At 50.3% G+C, this 23,402-nt stretch overlaps 1 protein-coding gene across 1 annotated transcript in view; it reads right to left on the bottom strand.

Moving 5' to 3' along the window:
* Positions 1–14,462, bottom strand: part of PIK3R2 (phosphoinositide-3-kinase regulatory subunit 2) — a 163,880-nt gene extending 149,418 nt beyond the window's left edge. Inside the window, exon 1 of the mRNA XM_086946992.1 lies at positions 14,318–14,462. The gene's annotated coding sequence lies outside the window, so the exon portion shown is untranslated. The remainder of the gene's footprint in view (positions 1–14,317) is intronic.
* Positions 14,463–23,402: the final 8,940 nt, after the last annotated feature.

Below are 23,402 nucleotides of genomic sequence, written 5' to 3'. Positions count from 1 at the left end.
CAAGAGATATAAGCGCTATCTTATGGCAGGTGGATTGAAGCTAACAAGCCGAACCTTAACGCCAAACCTTCAGTGAGAGGACAGAGAGCACAATGATTAATTAAAACATATATAAATACATTTATTTCACATGTCCCAGACTGTGGGGAAGGAGGCCTTCATGGTATCATTGCAGCATTCTTTGCTCAACAAACAAGGCAAAAGGGTAGGGGTGGGCGGAATTTGCGAAGTCGTGCTACGCAAAGCTCTGCGAAACTGTAAAAAATCTCCGCGAGCACGCAAACGTTCTGCAAACACGCGGAATTTCTTGTTCCGCCCGTTTGCAATGCTCTTTTCCTGTTCACGAACGCTGTTTGCGTGATTGGGGAGAAATATCTTGCAAACACGCAATTTGAAAGCGCAAACAAGCCAAAAATTCTGCAAAGCAGCAGAATTTTTGGCAATTCCGCGTTCTTCGCAGAACGCAAAATTACCCAAATTCCGCAAGCGGAACGGAATTTACAGCCCAGGCCTACAAAAGTACAGAATGCAGTAGTGAGTTCATACACTTTGGACAACAGTTGTGATCCTACATACAGTAACGTTTGAGTACTTGGAACACTTAGGCTCTAAGTTACAGTTTGTCGGATGTGTACTCCGTCACAAGCACAACGGACATCTTATCCGCCTAATTACTGGCGCATTATTTCCTAATTCACTTATAATAAGGCAGATGGCGTGTCCAATGTGACGCTATGCATTCGCAAAGCGCTACATCAGGGCTCAAGTCCAAAGTTCAGGAGCAAGTGTGTTCAAACACAGAAATTATCAATTAGAAGATTAAGAAATCATTAAAAAGCAATCTTAGATTAACTTAAAAAGAGTTGTGGGCAACACTTTGAGGCTTTAATAAATACCCAAAACACGCACAAGTCAAAAAACACGTACAGCTGCCAATGCTATGAAAAATACTTGGAAAATATGCATAATCCTTCTTTGTCGAAGATAAGGAGTTGCATTTTATTTTATTTTTTTAATTGAGACATTAAATAACAATTGAAGAAGCAAAAAATTCTAGAGTCAACAATAATCTTGCAGGCCCAGGCAGACAGTAACAAAAACAGTCACATTTATAGAAACTAAGGAATCGGATGAGAAACGACTTGCTAAAGAGTTCAAAAGTAACTCGGTGATAATGAACAGTGGTATGGAAGCAAAGAAAAGGGCAGCGAGGAAGGCAAAAAAACTCAGACCCCAGAGCCTAACAGACTAAACACGTGGATATTTGTGCTGTTGATAACTTCTACAGGGCATGTGATAACACTTTGTACTGTATGTCCAGATAAAAGGGGGAGATGGGCGGTCTGTAAACAGGAGTTTAAATAATAAAGATTCATGTCAGGCGGTTCCCATATGAAAAAAATCTAGATTCTGTGAACTATAATTCAAGATATCTAAACACTTGATTCCTTTTACAAGGAAACAATCAGCCACCATTTCAGTTTGTTTCCTGCACGTGTTTGTAAATTACCGCGCTTCTCATAGAAGTACAAGAAATTTGTAAAAATCTTGCGTGAGATCAGTGTGTCCCCTTATTCGATGGATCTGTGGACGACAATGCTAAAGTTTATCCGACAAGGTCTTTTCTTTCAAGGTTTCCAGGCTACATATTCCCTCGATCGTACCAATCGAGGGCCGCTGACCCATGCCAAAATTAGTGTGCAAGGATTATAGAAATGCAAAAAGAACAAATGCTCTGAAAAACTCAGACTGGAGTGAGTGTGAAAACAGGGAGTCAGATTGAGCTCCAACTGGGAAAAGTGCAAAGACACCTTAGAAGCACTAAATCGGATGTACACTGAGCTCAAGGCATCACTTAAAATCCTTCACTCACTATCTGCTGGAGCAAGGGCCTAAAGTATCCAGAAAATATGCTTCAATTGAAAACCTTCAATTGGCTAACACAGAATATCAGGGGCCAATCACAGTTCAGGAAGAGGAAAAAACACACAGATTTAGGTCTCTTTGGACTTTGGGTTCAATATTCGGGAATACTCGGAACTCTAACCTGAGAGCAAAAAGAACCCACCCACAAAAACTTGCATTTTCTAGCTAGAGTTTCGCTGAGGATTGGAAATTGAATGTACAGTGACCAAGAAAATCCTGGTCATGGCATCCCTAGATAGAACCCGGTGTTGGCCTATAGCAAATAATTAAGATTCAACTTCAGTACCAAGCCAAGGTGTTCCTTACTCAGCCGTGAGCCCTCACCAGTCTGGACCGGTGTGAACACCTTTCACAAGAGCGCCTTGATTAACAGACAAAGAAATGCAACCTCTCTGACTCTACCTGGGACAGTTTCCTACACTACCAACTCACTAAATATAAAAATAAACAAGAACATCTGCAGAAAAGTTCCAAAAATATCACAAAAAAAGCTATGTAAAACTCAAGTTGATGGAAGGCTGTTCAATGTGAAGATGGTGCAAGAACTGGGCAAGCGTAGAAGAACTTTCCCCGCAACGTTTACACACACTACGCAGCACACATGACAAACCAGAGTTCCACTTGACTAGTTTCCAACAATGAGGACGCTCTTTGTTCATTGAAATAAAAAGTATAAAACTAATAAAAAATGGAAAAGAAAAAACTTTTTAGACTGAAAGGCTGGGACGGGGGGTTTAGAAAGGGTCTGCTGCTTTTTCTGAGTATAACAATGCACACTGGGATTTACATGCACCATGCAAGACAGGTTTAAAAAGAAAATATATAACTGCGAAGGAAAAGAAATGGAACAGAGGCATGCAAGTTCATGAAGAGTGGAAACCCTCAAACAGCTGAAAAACACCCCTCAAAATAGCAACCATGACCCGACACTGGGGAGGGGCTTAGGATAGCTGGAAAAAATATTTTTTGGGGTACAATTGTGTTACATATATATTTATATATACAGGAAACAGTAAGGGACATTTACTAGCATTAATTTCATGGTAATCAATGTTAAAAAGACAATAACATCTATCATAGGGAACTTAAAAAACACACTCAGGAATATCCAACAAGCATTTACAATGCAATGGTTTCGCCTTTTGAAAAGTTTGAGCTATTGGCATTGTAAATGACAAAATTTGTATTTATGTGTTGGTTTTGAAAACAGATAAATAAATGGCATTGTCATTTACAATGTCAATAGTTTAATCTCTGGCAAATGCCACACAAAAACACACAGACTCACACACAGACCCACACACACCAACAGAGCCCCCCCCCCCACACACACACAGAGCCACACACACACACAGAGCCACACACACACAGACCCACACACACAGACCCACACATAGACAGAGCCACACACAGAGCCACACACACCCACCCAGAGCCACACACCCAGAGCCACACACACACACACCCAGAGCCACACACACCCACCCAGAGCCACACACACCCACCCAGAGCCACACACTCCCACCCAGAGCCACACACACCCACCCAGAGCCACACACACCCACCCAGAGCCACACACACCCACCCAAAGCCACACACACACTCAGGAGAGCAAGCACAGTGAGGGGGCAGGGAAGCAACCACAGCGAGGGGGCAGGGAAGCAAGCACAGCGAGGGGGCAGGGGAGCAAGCACAACGAGGGGGCAGGGAAGCAAGCACAACGAGGGTCAGGGAAGCAAGTACAGCTAGGTGGCAGGGGAGCAAGCACAGCCAGGGAAAGGGGAACCAGGGGGTGGGGGAGCAAGCACAGCCAAGGGGCAGGGAAGCAAGCACAGCCATGTTTAAGTCCTTCTTCTTTTTTTGTGAAAAGTCCTGGTTTTTGCTTTAAAATTCTGGTCACCCTATCCAGGGGCGCCGAGAGACCTCTCTCGCCCTTGCATAGGGTAGTAAATGCTCGGGGTCTGATTCCACACCGTGCCCCCTCCCCTGGGTGCGGCCCTCGGTCGCCCTCCCCAGCGCTCCGCGGTGTGGTGCGCCTGGCCCGGCATGGCCCAGCAGGCCTGCGGATCCGAGCTCTGTCATTCCCCCGCCCTTGGCCCTCTTCCCAGCAGGTCTTGGATGCGGGTCAGACGAGGCTGTCTCCGGGCCTGGAACGCAATACTAGCCGGGCTGTGTGTGAAGCACGCGGGCCGCCGCTCTGCCTTCCTTCCGGTGAGACTTGAACACACAAACAGTTGAGTCTTACAGGCTTATGCTCCCTCCCACCCCGCGTGGCAAGAGACGAAACCCCAAACTCGGAAACACACGTGTATGCTCCAGTCGGCCTGTCGGGAAACAACCACCCCAACACACAAGCGCACACCGCGCCAAGGAAGGCAGCCATGCACCTACACAGACACATTTAACACACTTACAACATGCACGCACACACACGCCTCTACCCCTCTCCCCGCACACAGCCACATTCATGAGCCCGCGGCCTCCGGGTGGAAGCCGCGCATTCAGGTGGTTTTAATGAAGCGTGTCATGATCGGATTAGCACCATGCTAGGGGGGAGGAAAAAAGAACCAGTCGACTGCGCCGTGTGCTGTGCGCACTAATCCCCCCCCGCCTCCAGGTGCCCCACGGCTAACCCCAAACAAGCAAAGAAATAAGGGAGTCAGTCTCTTTGGAGTGGAACAAGCAATGGCAAAGCCAACTGGCCTGGCTTGTATTTTCACTCCTGATTTAAATATTTAAAAAAAAGCCTGCTGCAGAGAATACATTGACTAACGAGGGGAGGGGAAAGGACAGCGGGAGGGGGGAGGCACACAGACAGCGGGAGGGGGGACGGCCTCACGGACAGCGGTAGGGGGGACGGGTTAACGGGCACAAGGATAGCGGGAGGGGGGCGGGTTAACGGGCACAAGGACAGCGGGGGGGCCGGGAACGGGCAAACGGACAGCGGGAGGGGGGCGGGAACGGACAGCGGGACATCGCGCAACCTACCCCTGCAAACAACACTTCCAAAATGGCGAAAACAAAGCGTTAAAAAAAAAAACACCGCCGCATGACGATCGAAAGGGGGCGGGATGAGTAAAAATGGCCGCACCGCCCACAGCCGCATGACGATCGCAAGGGGGCGGGATGAGTAAAAATGGCCAGAACGCCCACGAATCTGCTCCGGCAATGACGGACAGATCTCTCTTCCAATGGCTAGCCTCCATTTGTGGAGCTAGCCAATGCAAGAGAAGGCGGGACCAAAGCCAGTACTGTTCAAACATTAGATTTCGCCTGCGCGAACATTGCTGCGCAGCGGACGCCAGGCGAAACCTAAAAAGGGTCCCATTCGAACAAGGACTTTGTGGAACTAGCTTAGGCGAGTGGTGGGTGCAAGCATAGGAGTGCATGGTTTTTATTGCGCGAGCCAACTCTTGAGTAGATCCAGATTATTGGCCAGTCCCTGGTTTGCAAAGTTTATTGCCTTTCCTATGTTTACGGCATGTTCGTGGCTTTTCCAGAAAACTGGTAATGTTTCTTCCCAAATACTAGTTGGTGAAAAATTGCATATCTTGTTTTCATCAGAAATTCAAATTAAAACTGTTTTTCTAGTGACTTTGTAACTAGATGATATTGGTGATCCCCCCCCCCCCCCCATAACATGTTTACAGCTTGAAGTGAAAGTTCTGAAATTAACCAAACCCACTTGCTAAAACTTTGCGAAATAGGTAGCAATGAGAAATACTTGAAGTTTGTGACAGACGAACTACATACCCTGCACAACTCTATTGGTAAACAGAAAACAGAATTTACCACAAAGAAACTGGAGTGAATACATGGAATGGTTTCCTAGAAAGCTCAACCTAATACCACAGGCCAACAACTCTGGGGTTCGAAGTAGCATGCTACCCGCCAAAAAGCACTTCAACGGCTCGTAAGGGTTAGTAGGCGCTATATGAATCCAATTAAGATACAACAAAATGGAGGTAGAAGGCGTAAAACATCCTTGCGGCAGAGAGGAGAGGAGAGTCAAAAAAGATAACGAAATTAAAGAAGGGTCAAAACATAAAGGAGTAAAAGGATGAAGAACAAATGAATCTGAGCTGAAGCTGGCCTGAGTACCTCATGGGCCACCAAGGATGGGCACGGAACGGGCCTCCGCAAGACCGAGCGTATTCGTCTGTGGCCAAAACCTATATTTGCGTGATATCCAAAATGTTATTTTGGCCCAACAACCTGCCCACAACTTACATAGACAGTGTACTTTAAATTGGCATCAAAGTTTACATTCTGCGAAAAACGCTGGTGTCCGAGAACGGGAAGGTGGGCATGGGACTGACCCCACCCCAACCCTTCCAGTCTCTACAACATTTTTAGTTTCATCCACTTTGGATTCAACTAACCTCAGAGTTTGCTCACACTCCTTTCCTCAACCAGAATGGTAAAAATACATTTTCAATTTATTCGGGTAAAAAATCTGATATTTCTTTTTTTTAATTTCAATATCTTTTTTCATATAACATATAATCGTCAACGCTTTGTCGTTACAGGGTGGCAGCCCAAACTGGCTGTGTTAATGGCAGTACAGATTCACATTATAGAGGCTTGGCTGTACAACCCCCCCCCCCCCCCCCCCCCCCCCCCATCCACTGTCCCGGTAAGGGGAAAGGATAGGAATTAAGGTAGAGCGGAAAAGAGATAGCATACCAGAAGATTACTTTCTTCTCGTTCTTGTCTTGATCCAGTGGGGGGGTGATTTCGAGCATCAGGCACAGCATAACAGTGTTACACCTTTGATGAACAAGGCCAGAAGTAAAGTATGAATTGTACCCACAGATAATTACCCCAAATGTGAAACTTCATTTGTCAAAACAGAGGAATCCTGGCGGATTGTGGAAGGCGTTGCACAGTCAGCTGCAGCCTCCCCTCCCCCAAGATGCATCTCCAAAGGCAGGCGGCCTGCACAGCTGCATGGGAGCTGACGTCATGCATGCAGCTTGGGCCTGCTCCAATGAATGACCTTGAGGCACCGCCACACGTACAAGGGTGAAGCATCAGGGCGCTTTAAACAGAACACCTTAGGTTAGAGTTGGATTATAAATGTCCAACTGCCCCTGCTCACTACAGATTCCCCGACAAGCAACTATCACCTCACAGCTGCACAGGTGAACCCCAATATACCCCGTGCCCTCACATGCAGCACCAGGGCTCGACCTCACAGCTGTACCAGTGAACCCCAATATACCCCGCGCCCTCACATGCAGCACCAGGCCTCGACCTATCACCTCACAGCTGCACCGGTGAACCCCAATATACCCCGCGCCCTCACATGCAGCACCAGGCCTCGACCTATCACCTCACAGCTGCACCGGTGAACCCCAATATACCCCGCGCCCTCACATGCAGCACCAGGCCTCGACCTATCACCTCACAGCTGCACCGGTGAACCCCAATATACCCCGCGCCCTCACATGCAGCACCAGGGCTCGACCTATCACCTCACACATGCACGGGTGAACCCCAATATACTCCGCGCCCTCACATGCAGCACCAGGGCTCGACCTTTCACCTCACACCTGCACGGGTGAACCCCAATATACTCCGTGCCCTCACATGCAGCACCAGGGCTCGACCTATCACCTCACAGCTGCACCGGTGAACCCCAATATACCCCGTGCTCTCACATGCAGCACCAGGGCTCGACCCATCACCTCACACCTGCACGGGTGAGCCCCAATATACCCCATGCCCTCACATGCAGCACCAGGGCTCGACCTATCACCTCACAGCTGCACCGGTGAACCCCAATATACCCCGCGCCCTCACATGCAGCACCAGGCCTCGACCTATCACCTCACAGCTGCACCGGTGAACCCCAATATACCCCGCGCCCTCACATGCAGCACCAGGCCTCGACCTATCACCTCACAGCTGCACCGGTGAACCCCAATATACCCCGCGCCCTCACATGCAGCACCAGGGCTCGACCTATCACCTCACACATGCACGGGTGAACCCCAATATACTCCGCGCCCTCACATGCAGCACCAGGGCTCGACCTTTCACCTCACACCTGCACGGGTGAACCCCAATATACTCCGTGCCCTCACATGCAGCACCAGGGCTCGACCTATCACCTCACATCTGCACGGGTGAACCCCAATATACCCCGCGCCCTCACATGCAGCACCAGGGCTCGACCTCACACCTGCACCGGTGAACCCCAATATACCACGCGCCCTCACATGCAGCACCAGGGCTCGACCTATCACCTCACAGCTGCACCGGTGAACCCCAATATACTCCGCGCCCTCACATGCAGCACCAGGGCTCGACCTATCTATCACCTCACAGCTGCACCGGTGAACCCCAATATACCCCGTGCTCTCACATGCAGCACCAGGGCTCGACCCATCACCTCACACCTGCACGGGTGAGCCCCAATATACCCCATGCCCTCACATGCAGCACCAGGGCTCGACCTATCACCTCACAGCTGCACCGGTGAACCCCAATATACCCCGCGCCCTCACATGCAGCACCAGGGCTCGACCTATCACCTCACAGCTGCACCGGTGAACCCCATTATACCCCGTGCCCTCACATGCAGCACCAGGGCTCGACCTATCACCTCACAGCTGCACCGGTGAACCCCAATATACCCCGCTCCCTCACATGCAGCACCAGGGGTCGACCTCACACCTGCACCAGTGAACCCCAATATACCCCGCGCCCTCACATGCAGCACCAGGGCTCGACCCATCACCTCACACCTGCACAGGTGAGCCCCAATATACCCTGTGCCCTCACATGCAGCACTAGGGCTCGGCCTATCACCTCACAGCTGCACGGGTGAACCCCAATATACCCCGCGCCTTCACATGCAGCACCAGGGCTCGACCGATCACCTCACAGCTGCACCGGTGAACCCCAAAATACCCCGCGCCCTCACATGCAGCACCAGGGCTCGACTTATCACCTCACACCTGCACGGGTGAACCCCAATATACCCCGTGCCCTCACATGCAGCACCAGTGCTAGGCCTATCACCTCACAGCTGCACCGGTGAACCCCAATATACCCTGCGCCCTCATATGTAGCACCAGGGCTCGACCTATCACCTCACAGCTGCACCGGTGAACCCCAATATACCCCGTGCCCTCACATGCAGCACCAGTGCTCGACCTCACACCGGCACGGGTGAACCCCAATATACCCCGTGCCCTCACATGCAGCACCAAGGCTCAGCCTATCACCTCACAGCCGCACCAGTGAACCCCAATATACCCCGTGCCCTCACATGCAGCACCAGTGCTCGACCTATCACCTCACAGCTGCACCTGTGAACCCCAATATACCCTGCGCCCTCACATGCAGCACTAAGACTCAACCTATCACCTCACAGCCGCACCAGTGAACCCCAATATACCCCGTGCTCTCACATACAGCACCAGGGCTCGACCTATCACCTCACAGCTGCACCGGTGAACCCCAATATACCCCGCGCCCACACATGCAGCACCAGGGCTCAACCTATCACCTCACACCTGTACGGGTGAACCCCAATATACCCCGTGCCCTCACATGCAGCACCAGTGCTCGACCTATCACCTCACACCTGTACGGGTGAACCCCGATATACCCCGTGCCCTCACATGCAGCACCAGGGCTCAACCTATCCCCTCACACCTGCACGGGTGAACTCCAATATACCCCGCTCCCTCACATGCAGCACCAGGGCTCGACCTAACACCTGCACCGGTGAACCCCAATATACCAAGAGCCCTCACATGCAGCACCAGGGCTCGACCTATCACCTCACACCTGCACGGGTGAACCCCAATATACCCCGCGCCTTCACATGCAGCACCAGGGCTCGACCTCACACCTGCGAACCCCAATATACCACGCGCCCTCACATGCAGCACCAGGGCTCAACCTATCCCCTCACACCTGCACGGGTGAACTCCAATATACCCCGCTCCCTCATATGTAGCACCAGGGCTCGACCTATCACCTCACAGCTGCACCGGTGAACCCCAATATACCCCGTGCCCTCACATGCAGCACCAGTGCTCGACCCATCACCTCACACCTGTACGGGTGAACCCCGATATACCCCGTGCCCTCACATGCAGCAACAGGGCTCAACCTATCACCTCACACCTGCACGGGTGAACCCCAATATACCCCGTGCCCTCACATGCAGCACCAGTGCTCGACCTCACACCGGCACGGGTGAACCCCAATATACCCCGTGCCCTCACATGCAGCACCAAGGCTCAGCCTATCACCTCACAGCCGCACCAGTGAACCCCAATATACCCCGTGCCCTCACATGCAGCACCAGTGCTCGACCTATCACCTCACAGCTGCACCAGTGAACCCCAATATACCTCGCACCCTCGCATGCAGCACCAGGGCTCGACCTATCACCTCACACCTGCACGGGTGAACCCCAATATACCCCGCGCCCTCACATGGAGCACCAGGGCTTGGCCTACCACCTCACGCCTGCACGGGTGAACCCCAATATACCACGCGCCCTCACATGCAGCACCAGGGCTCGACCTACCACCTCACACCTGCACGGGTGAACCCCAATATACCACGCGCCCTCACATGCAGCACCAGAGCTTGACTTACCACCTCACACCTGCACGGGTGAACCCCAATATACCCTGTGCCCTCGCATGCAGCACCAGGGCACGGGCTATCACCTCACACCTGCACGGGTGAACCCCAATATACCCCGCGCCCTCACATGGAGCACCAGGGCTTGGCCTACCACCTCACGCCTGCACGGGTGAACCCCAATATACCCCGTGCCCTCACATGCAGCACCAGGGCTCAACCTATCACCTCACACCTGCACGGGTGAACCCCAATATACCACGCGCCCTCACATGCAGCACCAGGGCTCGACCTCACACCGGCACGGGTGAACCCCAATATACCCCGTGCCCTCACATGCAGCACCAAGGCTCGACCTATCACCTCACGCCTGCACGGGTGAACCCCAATATACCACGCGCCCTCACATGCAGCACCAGGGCTCGACCTACCACCTCACACCTGCACGGGTGAACCCCAATATACCCCGTGCCCTCGCATGCAGCACCAGGGCACGGGCTATCACCTCACAGCTGCACCAGTGGGTCCCCACCCGAGCAACAATTGCACTAGCGACGCCTTAAACCGCACCAGTGCACACACTGCACTCCTGGACGATGAATAAGTGAACACCTCTGTCCCCCTCTGCACTAGTGCATCGCAGCAGCAACAGTAAACCATTAATCCACTTAAAAACGGAATGCCCAGTTCGCTCACAGCTGTTCACGTCAACCTCTGCTTCCCTGCAGCTGCACGAGCGAAGGCCGCCCCCCCCCCTCTCCACCCCTCCTTGCACCAGTGATCCACCACAAACGCACGGGTGCACTCGTGATCAGCCAGCCCCAAAGCAGACACAACTGTGCCAGCCCCACCGACTCCTGCCCCACAACAGCTGTAGTGAACACCGCGTCTGCCCCCGCTGCAGCAGTGTCCACCCACCCTCATCACCACCGAGCCTCTTACAGCTGAAGCAGTGAACATCCAACCCTCTCACAACTGACCCCCCCCCCCCCCCCCCCCCTACAACCAGTGACTTTCACACTTGCATTGCTGCTTATCCGCCGCGCACAGCTGCACCGCCGATCGCGCTGAGTCCGTGTAAACTAGTGCATGGCTGCGGGTCCCCAATCCCCTCGCCAAGAGCTGCCCCCGGGACCCAGTGCTGCTTCCCAAATGACCCTCAGCCGACACAGTCACAGTAGCACTGCACAATTATACACAATGACCTAAGCTCCCATTCCACTGCATCCATGAAGGGCCCCCACAGTGCCCGTGCACCTGGAGTGGAGCACCAGGGTCCGTGTGAGTCGAGGACCGCACTCTGCAGCACTGGTGCCCGTCCCGGCCTCTCCCACGCCCGCACCGGCGCCCATGCTCTCTGCACCAGCAGCGTGCCCGAGGGTGCAACCCTGCCTCCCTGCCAAGGACAGCAGCACCGTGCCCACTCAACCAGCGACGCCTCCAGAACTGACCCGAACTTACATCTGCCGGCGCCCTGGCTGCATCGGAACATCAATCCAGCACTACGACACACGTGCAGCGGTGTCACCATTAGTGTTACAAAGCACCAAAGACAACTGCACTAACCATCGCACCCTGAAGGAACCCCCGTCAGCACCCCCACAAGTGCACCCTGAAGGAGCCCCAGTCAGCACCCCCACAGCTGCACCAGTGTTCTTCAACTGCCCGACACCCCGTCTGTGCATCTACTGTTCACGCGGAGTGCACCAGCTCTCCACATCTGCACCAGTGTTAATAACCAACGGGCACCAGTAACCAACCCCATCGCTGCACCGCTGCCCTCGTGCCGCCAATGGCTGCCTCTCCCGAGCTGCACCAGCTCACGCGCTGCTGCTCTGGTGCACCCAGCGTCGCACCAGTGACCACCACGCACTACACCAATACATCGTCAAATGTTTATTTTCCACTATTTGCATCAGCACCCCATTGCCTGCACCAGTGTCCTCCAAGGGCTGCACAAGCGATCCCCTAAAGGCACCCGCCTCTCCCGAGAGGCACACGCTCCAACATCGCTGCTGTAGAGCACCCCGGGTTGCATGAGCGCACCATAACTGCCCCGGCGATCACTCAAATGCACCAGCGCCAGTGCAGGACCATCGCGGCTGCACCAGTGCCCCCAAAGAACTAGTCCGATGCTTCAGCGCTCCCCGAGCTGCAGCACCGATGCAGCGCCGTGGTTGCAAGGTCCAACAGAAACAGCACCAATCCTTCCTAAAAATGCACCAGCCTATCCAGAGCTGGGCACGCGCGGTCACCCGCAGGTGCTCTAGTGCACCCGGGTTGCACCAGCGCACCATAACTGCAATAAGTGTGTCCTCAAGTGCACGAGCTCACCCGCAGCTGCACCAATGCACTCGGCGTTACGTCAGTTCGCCACTGCTGCACCAGCTTGCAGCACGAATGTCCCCCAAGAACTACACTGATGTTTATTTATTTATGCGGTTTTTTTATAGCGCGAACTTTACCCGACGGCGTCAGAGCGCTTCACAAAGGAACAGAAAATTACAAATGAACACATTACAAAAGCAGACGATAAGTTACATGAAGTAAAAGTGACAATTGTGAGCAAACAAAATACATGAGGTAGCAAACAGTGCAATACAGGAGGAGAGAGTGACAAGTGTGCAGGTTACAAGAGAAAACAAAGTACATTTAGAGGTAATATACTCTCGGCTAATATCCCACGACCCGCGGCACCTCACACTTACCTGCACCAGTGCAGTCCCAGTGGTTGCAAAGCCCAGCAAAAACTGCACCAAAGCTTCCCCAAATGCACCAAAATCTGGGCTGCACAAGCTCGCCCTGAGCTGCAGCAGTTCACCACAGCTGCACTAGTAGCTCCACCGATCTGCACCAGTGTCCATGAATGCGTCAGTGTCGATCCCGCTAGGCCAGTGCACCCCGGGGTGCACTAGTGCACCATTGCATCTCCAGTGCTTCAATGCACCAGCTCACTGACAGCTGCACTAGTGTATCCTAGGTGCATCAGCACACCACAGCTGCACTAGTATCTCCACCGATCTGCACCAGTGTGTCCATGAATGCATCAGTGTCGATCTGCACTAGGCCAGTGCACCCCGGAGTGCACTAGTGCACCATTGCATCTCCAGTGCTTCAATGCACCAGCTCACTGACAGCTGCACTAGTGTATCCGTGCACTACAGCTGCACTAGTGTCTACACCGATCTGCACCAGTGTGTCCATGAATGCATTAGTGCCGATCTGCACTAGGCCAGTGCACTCCGGGGTGCACTAGTGCACCATTGCATCTCCAGTGCTTCAATGCACCAGCTCACTGACAGCTGCACTAGTGTATCCGTGCACTACAGCTGCACTAGTATCTCCACCGATCTGCACCAGTGTGCCCATGAATGCATCCGTGTCGATCTGCACTAGGTCAGTGCACCCCGGGGTGCACTAGCGCACCATTGCATCTCCAGTGCTTCAATGCACAAGCCCACAGACAGCTGCACGAGTGCACACTGCTTTGCACCGGAACTCCAAGAGACGAGAAAGGGCCGCTCCAGGACTGCACAGATCCCCTCATGGCCGGGTGCTGCCACAGAGCTGCAGCAGTCCTGCCAGGGTGCATCCATTAAATGCCCGCAGGCTGCAGCCCCCGCCCCCCGTGCATCGGTCCAATGCATGCCCCAGAGGTGCACCAGTGTCCACGTGATGCACAATGTACATCCACACCCCACTCATGCACCAGGGCCCCCCAACCACCAGTTGCCACTGCTCCCCCTGATGGTCCGATGAGCCGCCCGCCCCCTCTCACCTCTCTCCGGGGGGCTCGGGGTGACGGTGGACGTGTCCCCGCCGGACTCCCCCTCCAGGCTTCGCTCAGGGCGCCGCCACGGCCGCCGTGAGCACGGAGCAGCCTCTGCGAGCAGCCATGATCCAGCACAGCCGAGGGAGAGCGGGACTGAGGAGGGCTGCGAGCAGAGCGAAGGGGGAGGCGAGCAGCGCCGGAGAGAGCCGAGCAGCTCCGGAAAGAGCCGAAGTACGGAAGAGTCAGCCGAGCAACTCCGGAGAGAGCCGAAGTACGGAGGAGCGAGCAGGGCTCCTCCGGAAATAACCGGAGAGAGCCGAGTGTCCACGGAAAGAAAGGGTCGAGCTCGCGCCGGAGGCAGGCGAGAAGTTCCGGTAAGCCGAGTGTAAACTAGAAAGACAGCCGCGAGCACCCGGAAGTAAAAAGTTCGTCATTTCCGGTATTCTCACTTTTTTTTGGGTTGTTAGTTCAGCTTTCAGCTGTTGGACCCTTCAGGACTGTGCATAGATGTCAAATATACAATTTTTTACATTACAATAATTGGCGATTTTTAGATTCCTAAGAATGTTCCAGGCCAAACGGAGCTTTATTAAATGTCACTGTCGTCAGATATTCCACGGCTAATGCTCTGGTCGTAATTTAGGATCCGAGTATATACAAAACTGCCTGTTATGAAGGGCTATTGGAAATATGCGACAGACTAGGCACAAATTATGCGACAGGGTTGACTAAATTATGTGGCAAGAAAAGCCAAACTATGTTATTTTAATGAGGCACATTTTGTGATGGTATTCATCGTTTTATATAGCGCAAACTCGACCCAACGGTATTGGAGCGCTTTACATGAGCACCAGTTACATTACCATTTTTGAAGGGCTCTCCCCTGCGCGGCAAAACGTGTTGCCATGTTTTTTGTAACTTTTGATCTGTTAAAACAAGAAACAAATTGAATTGGGGTCAATCCACAGCAGTAACCCAGCGACATCTCAGTAGCAAGTTCAGGCCAATTTACCCTATATAAGGGGGAAAGAGTTACATCAATATAGGAAGGAAATTACAGCCGGACTGACACTTGGTGGTTTACCTTCTCTTTTATTTATGAAGCAGAGAGAGACTTTTGCTCCTGATGAAAGCCCTTACAGGTCTTCACAGGGTACAGCAACATGTTGACCTATGGAAACGGTCGAACTAACCCCCGTAAATGTGTTATTCTGCCTATCTGAGATTACAATAAAGTTTGCCTACATCCACTGACAAGGCAATTTTAGAAGCACTTCTTTCCCCTCTGACCAATGAAACCCACTCCATTATTGGTTTTTTAGGTCTCGCCTGTCGATGCGCATGCGCATCGAGCAAGCAAGACTATGGGGGCTTATCCACTCTTTATCCAACTTGGAAGGAATCGTGGCGATTCCTTGCAGTGCCCGTGACTTTTAAGCTCAATGCGCATGCGCATTGAGCTTAAAAGCGCGTGCACATCAGTTCCCTCATCCGCACGTCGCATTTCTCCTCCCCCCTCGCCCCCTCCCCTGCCCGCCGTGTCGCATTTCTCCTCCCCCCTCCCCTTATCTGTCTTCCCTTCGTCTGTTCCCTCTCCCCGCTCCGCCCCCTCCCCTGCCCGCCGTGTCGCATTTCTCCTCCCCCTCCCCTTATCTGGCCTTCCCTCCGTCTGTTCCCTCTCCCCGCTCCGCCCCCTCCCCTGCCCGCCATGTCGCATTTTTTTTAAAATCACCACTTACCCCCTACCCCCCAGCAATTCCAACACTGACGCCGTGCTCGGTGTTTCTCTTGTTATTGCATTGGTTTGAGTTCGCTGATTGTTTTGTAAAGCTCTCTGGCGCCCTGTTCGCGCAATGGAAAATTTCCTACACTGCCGTACTTACTTCTTCCCTTATCAGTTGCATCCATTTAGAAACCTGTTATCTAGCTTTGCTCTTGCATGGGAGAGGCTCGTAAACTTGTGTTTTGCTAAGGGTGCAGTCTGTTTAAGTGAATGGTAAAGTGTCTTGCTCTCGTTGCGTGGGGTCGGGTTGATGGGAATCGGGAAATAGCAAAATTTTGCGTTACGTGTGTGCTGGGACTACCAGTTTACACCGATTGAGCAGAGCGCTGTCTTTAGTATTCTTCCTTCGTATCTACAATTTAAATATTTTTTGACTATCCAGAAGAAATACTGTATATGACGCTTTGGGGAGACGTGTATGCGTAACCACATCCACAGAGTGTTATTGCAGTGTGTGGTAGCGCTGCAGGAGAGATTTTTCCGTCGTAGCACTAACACTGGGAGGGGAGCCTGCAAGCAGAGTGTAAGCTCTTCCTGTGGCTCTGGGGACCGGGAGGCTGTTGTATTGCAATCCATCTCTGTGGAGTTTAGAGCACCATGCGGCAGTGTGAGCCCCCAGGGTTACAGGACAAAGGTGACCACTATCATTGCGGCTGCCTGTTTGTGCCCTGCCTTTCCGCTGGCAAGTAGACCTCTGCTGTGTATGGAGGGGGTGGAGATCCAGCATGGCTTTTCCAACTCACCCGGCCAGATTTGCTTTCTCAGCCCGCTCTCCTCCCCCTCTGTGTCTGTTTGGATCTTCGGCAGAAGTTGGTACTCCTGAAACTACCTCCCCGCCCTCACAGCTGGATCGTGGCTGCCAGAACTTGGATGACCCCTTTCTATCAGTTATTGCCCCGCCTCCCCTGGCCCAACTGGTCCCCCAGTGGTGGTGGCTTTGGAGGTGGCGTGTTATCGCTGACTGCTAGCATTTGCCGTTTTATACAACAACATTTGGTCATTTAAAATGTGAGAGATGGTAAAAGCCTGTTGTTTTTTTTTTACCCCATGTTGTCGTGCCTCTAATCAAACTTTAACGTGAAAGGAGAGTACGTCTGCGCTACATCGATTTCAGAGATACCACGCAGAAATGCATTTACTTTTATTGTCCAACAGAGTCACTAAAGCAGGGAGAGTATGTAACAACAACTTTCGCTCGCACTCCCCCAGAATGTGCCCTCATTAATTGGATGCACTATGCAAGAACTTTCCAACTCTCGCATTGTAAATCGTAGTTCAATATCTCTACTTGTGCTCACCCTCACCCTCAACCCCTCACCCCCCCACCCTCACCCCCCACCCTCACTCACCCTCAACCCCTCACCCTTACCATCACACCCTCAACCCTTCACCCTCAACCTCTCACTCACCCTCACTCACCCTCAACACCTCAGCCTCACCCTCCACCCTCACTCACCCTCAACCCCTCACACTCACTCACCCTCAACTCCTCACCCTCACTCACCCTCACCCTCACTCTCCCACACTCACCCTCACTCACCCTCAACCCCTCACCCTCACTCACCCTCAACCCCTCACCCTCACTCACCCTCACTCTCACTCACCCTCACTCAGCCTCAACTACTCCCACTCACCCTCACCCACCCTCAACCCCTCACCCTCACTCACCCTCAACACCTCACTCACCCTCACCCTCACTCACCCTCAACACCTCACCCTCAACCTCAACCCCTCACCCTCACTCACCCTCACTCACCCTCACCCTCACACCCTCAACCCTTCACCCTCAACCTCTCACTCACCCTCACTCACCCTCACTCACCCTCAACACCTCAGCCTCACCCTCACCCACCCTCACCCTCAAACCCTCACCCTCACACAGTGCAATAGGTCTCAGACCATTTCAGTTAGAGCTTTTAGAAATGTTTATGGCTTTTTTTATTTGTAATTCTTTAGCATTGGCTACAGGAAACAAAAATGCTAAACATTTACAAAAAAAACCCATAAACAATTCTAAAAGCACTAACTCTAATGGTGCGAGACCTATTGCATTTCCAATGCTTGTACATTCTATTGGGCACCCCACTTTTTCCCCTGGCAACCACAAACACCTCCGGAACTGCTTATTATACGTAGCAGCGCGCACCTAGATCTACTGGACCGGTGGCAGGAGGGGCCTGATGATGAAGCATGCTATAGTCATGGTGGGTGTGGGTTTTCAGTCCTGTTGATAGGAAATCCAAGTAATACTCCAAATAGTGGCGATAGTAGAATTCGGCTCAGGTAAAGTTGATTTTTATTTTTTGTTGCGATATAGGTGCCTGTTTCTTGCACTTAAACACCATCCCCTCCTTTGTATATCAAGATGCTTCCCATGCAGCACATAGTTACGAAAAATAGAATCAAACTCATCGTAAACTTTTTTAGGCTGGAGGATGATCTTAAAATAATACATTTGAAGTTGACAAGACCATCTCTAAATACTAGGTGGTATTTTTGCTCTGGATTTTTCCAGGATCATGAGAGTAGTTTGACGGTGTATGCCAGCACTGAATTCTTCCCTGTGAATGAAGAGTGAAAATACTGAAAGGCTCTGCTGAAAAGTAGGCATTCCAAACATCTGTCGGACTCCCGGCAACATAGACAATAGTGTCTCCATGAGCATACTTTCTGCCTAAATGGTAGCAGCAACTATTCTGTGTCCAATATACTTCCAGCAATTGAAAACAGAGAGTGCAGAGCTCAAAATAGTTATGGAGTGGTAAAAATATACATACTGCTTGTTTGAATATTATACTTTTACTTCTCCGAAAAAAAAAAGACCTTATGATTTTTTTGATATTCTTGATGGCTTAGCAAACATGCCATCATCAGCTTTGTCAGATTATATGTTTTCTGATAAAATGCTAATTTGTTATTTTTTTGTATTTTTTTAATGTTATAGAATTGAAGCAGAATGTTTAAACAATGTGGGAAGAACTAACTACACATTATGTACAATCAAGAGAATTTTTTTTTATTGGGAGCGATGAGCGAGTATTTTGTTTACTACTTTCTGCGTGCTCCTGTGCTATTTTTGCTCCTGACAGATGCCTTCTCACCTTGAGAGGAAAGGTGTCACGCAGGGCCTGGCATGAAAGTGTGCTGTCTGCCATCGGTGAATCATCGCTTGCAGACTCTTTAAAAATAATTGTATCAACCATGAAGTGTGATGTGTTTGCCTACAGGAGGGTTTTTCCCTTCCAGAGGGAACCGCCTACTGATCCAAGTGGAGTCTGCAATCCTTGATCGGTAAATAAAACATGAAAGCAAATGGCACCCATGTCATTCTGCTGACGGGCGCAGAAATCACTGCAGATTCATACGCTAGCGGAATTACGCAACCACAGGAGTGATTGCATAATTTTCCCGCAAAAATCTTTGGGGGGACTATGTTGTGCAGTATCACCAGAATGCACTGACAAAGCCAATAGGCCCCACAGGCGAAAGCTTCTGGCTTTGTCAATGTTTGTTTATTATGAAAGTGACTATATATGTAGACACACATGCTTGCCTTTACCTGTGTTTCTACTTACTGCTTGTTACCACAGTTGTGCAGTTTGGTAGCAATTTTAAAAGGCGATACCACTGCTCAGCCCAGTGCCGCGTAAGTTATTCATACTAGAAGAATGACATTCTTGAGTTTGCACCATCACGATTTGACCCCGTCACTTCTCCGTTACCCTAAGTTAATCACAATAGGAACTATGACCATGGATGTGTCTTCTCCCTATATCTGCTGGGCAAGTGCATCTACTGGTAAGCTGACTAAAAGGGGTTAAGACACCCGCTGCAGGGACGATTTGTGAGCATCCACCACTGCTTCATGATAGACTTTAAATGTATTGCTTGGGTTGTTAATAAACTTGTTAAAGAAATCTGTGTGTACTCTCTTGATTGTTCGTATTTGTAATCAGAACACGCCTTGGAGGATTCATGTACCTGCTGCATAGCAGCTCTGCGTGTAACTAGTTGTTCACATTTTCAACTCCATAATAAGTGTTGTGTGCTTCCTGCGTGGCCATTGTGGTTTTCTCTATGTTAGCAAAACTGTGCACATTGTAGGCCTCATTTTCCTTTGCACACGTTACTTTATAAGCACGCTTGCTTTTGTGCCATATTGTGCTTTCACTCGGAACCTGCATATGCTTTCGTGTTCTGTTCTTTTCCTGGGATTTAGTCTGAACACCAGAGAAGGTAAAAGAACAATGTCCCTTGTTATTTTTTCTGGCCAGGCACTAGCACCTAGACATAACACAAGAATGCAGCTGTTTATGTGCCCACATGTCCTATCATACAGATGAAGGCATGAGCCAAAAACACACACATGGAAATAGAGTTCTGAGATAAGAGCGCTGCGACTGCTGAAATGTAGAGCGTTCATCTGTGAATGCTAAGGTACAGGGTCTGCCAGTAATCCCAGAGATCTTTGATGTATAATCATTTACCTTCATTAGCAATGGAGGGGGGGCTTAGGATTACCTGTCCTAAAAAAATGGGATATTTTTATGGTCTATGGACTAGTAGCCATGCTAACAGTGTTTTTACTATGCCTCTGTTTTCTATTTGTGGCACATATACTGCATTTCAGAGCACGATAGTTTGAATAAATATACTAAACTTTCTTTGTGCCTCCTGGTTATCTTATTGTGGATGAGTGAGAGAGCAAAAGGGTATATCCTGTTACTGCTATCCCTGAGAGGGTAGGAATTGTTGTGTTCTAGAGTGCCAACTCACTTATTTCTCTTGTAAGGTTAGGAGGGCAAGCGAGGCCCTATAGCTAGTCAGACTCTGACTCATCGATACTGAGGTGGTATGGTGGCTCAGTCTCTACATACTGAGGTTCTGTGGTTCCAAGCATAGTTCTGTTATAAGAGCAGATTCTCTGAAACATTAGATGTCAGAGTTGCGTAAAGCACTGAGGGGCACAGTAAAGTTAGAGAAGTGGGACCAAGAAAGAACAGGCATACATTTGCAGGCTAGAGTAAAATCCATTGTGAATGCCATTAACTCACTGAGGGCAGTGTTGACGGACCAACAGCACTTTGTAGGAAGTAGAGCAGGGATGTGCTGATGTTTTTTTAAAAATATTTATTTATTTATTTAAAGAGTTTTATATAGCGCTGGCTAGACCCGAAGGTATCAGAGCGCTTTACATGAGAATCAACAATGTAACAGAGAAAGTTCAACAATTACACAATACATCCAAAAAAATAGGCAATACAATTAGGAGAGGAGAGAGAAAAGTAGTGGAGGGGGCAGGGAAGGTGAGAAAGGGAGGATAAGGGAAGAGACAATAAGGAAAGACGAAAAGAAGTCTGTTCAACGACCGACTGGGTAGGTGACGACCAAGGAGGGAATCCGCGGCCCATCTCCCCTATAGCTAGACCAAGTAGCTCCATCGGGCATCAGACAAAATAGTTCAGTCTCAATACAGTGAGAGAGGAGGGAAGGAGAGACATAAATAGAGGGAGGATGCGGGCGGAGACGACAGGAGAGACTAAAGGAAGTGCAACAATGTGGTTCAACAATATACCAGAAAAAGATCAACAAGTAAACATTATATCAAACAATCAGCAACACATTAGGGGAGGAGAGAAAGTGAGGATAAGGGAAGAGTCAACCGTAGAGACGAAAGGAAGTCTGTCTATAGACCGTCTGGGTAGGTGACGACCAAGGAGGGAATCCACGGCCCATCTCCCCTATAGCTAAACCAGGTAGCTCCATCGGGCATCAGATAACCTACTGAATTTCATTGTTGCATTTCCTTAATAATAAACCAAAAGATGAATTCAGCAAGCAAAAATGTATGCAACTCTCCCATTCTTCATAATCACCTCAGACAGCCTATCTTAAAAAATCAGAGCTGTTGTGATTTGCAAATGAGGACAACTTATTTTGGTGCACTGGCCTACTTCTGTCCCAGTCCGAGTGATGCAGACTTAAGAGCATTACAAGACTATAATTGTGTTGGTATCAAACTTTTTACAAAATCTATTATTTGTATTGTTGCACAACATTACTAGAATGCATTACAATATCCTAAAACACATGCAGCAGATTGGTCTTGCATTTTTGATTATAACTCGCAATTTAGGTCTTGGTTGCCAGGCAGCATAAGCTGTCTGTGTCAAGAAGACCTCTTGTCCGCTTACTGTGGGGTTAGAGCCTGTCCTTTGTTTAGCAATGTTCGGCTTCATTGTCACCCTCATTTTCTTGCTTTTCATTTATTAGCTTGTGTGCTTTTGTGTTTGTCCCTCCACTGGATCATGGACTTGTTACTTGTTGTCTTCCATTGCTTACTTTTCAACTCCTACTTTTTTTTCCTTTTGGGTTGAGCCCTCATGAGAGTGCATATGTTTTACAGGTGTCCCCCTTGTGTGCTTCTCTTCCCTAGCTACACTAGTTTGCTATTGACTGTGTGATCCTCCCCCAAATCATCCTCTGTTGCACTCTCTCTCGGGTACTTTTTCCCACTGAGTTGTTTTCTCGACTGTGCGCTTCTTCCGCACCGCCCACTTTGCCTCCGCATGCTCTCTCCCGTCCATTACTTTGCCCCATATTACTTCCGCCTTTTGTTTTACTTCTGTCTCACCCTGTCCTCCATGTTGCTTCTGACCACCCACCCAGTGTTACTTTCATCCACCTGCACTGCGTTTTTTGTTTCTTCTTCCCATATTGTTTGTGGCGCTTCCCACCACCTGTGCTGTTTTAATGTATGAAGATTGGTAAATAAAAATAATTTTTAATAAACACGTGTCAGTTTGTAGGTGTGTGCATGCCTACAAAATTACGCAGCTACACTATAGCATCTTTGTTTTCTTTATCCATGCGGCAGGGCCAGACATATTGCCTTTGCCAGTGCTTGTTTATATAGCACCTACATATTGCACCGCCTGTCTTTTCACGCTCTGTAATACGACCAGAGTAACTATGGCCCGATTCAATACTCAGTTTACAAAATACATAGCCTACTTGTTCAGGGTGGAGCAGGTCTGTGGGCTGGCATTAAATGGAAAAAAAGGATTCTTCTGCCAACAATTAGATCTGTTAGGAATTGCTGGCTGAGTGAAAATATGACAACTGCTCGGTTTGATTTCCAGTGACCTCCTGACAACCGCCTCTTGCTCCGTGCGCAGCGCAAACAGAGGCCTATTGTCTGGCGCGGTCTGTCTCCGCTGGGCCCGCCCTCCCTACCCAGAATAGAAGCCAACGGACGGGTTTATTACACACTTGCGAGAGGCCTCTTGACTTCTGGCTGCAGCCATG

The sequence above is a fragment of the Lissotriton vulgaris genome, chromosome 12 (assembly GCF_964263255.1).
Source record: "Lissotriton vulgaris chromosome 12, aLisVul1.2, whole genome shotgun sequence".
In the NCBI taxonomy this organism is placed as follows: Eukaryota; Metazoa; Chordata; class Amphibia; order Caudata; family Salamandridae; genus Lissotriton; species Lissotriton vulgaris.
Note: the sequence above shows the minus strand (reverse complement) of the source record. Positions and strands in the feature narration are given on the sequence as shown.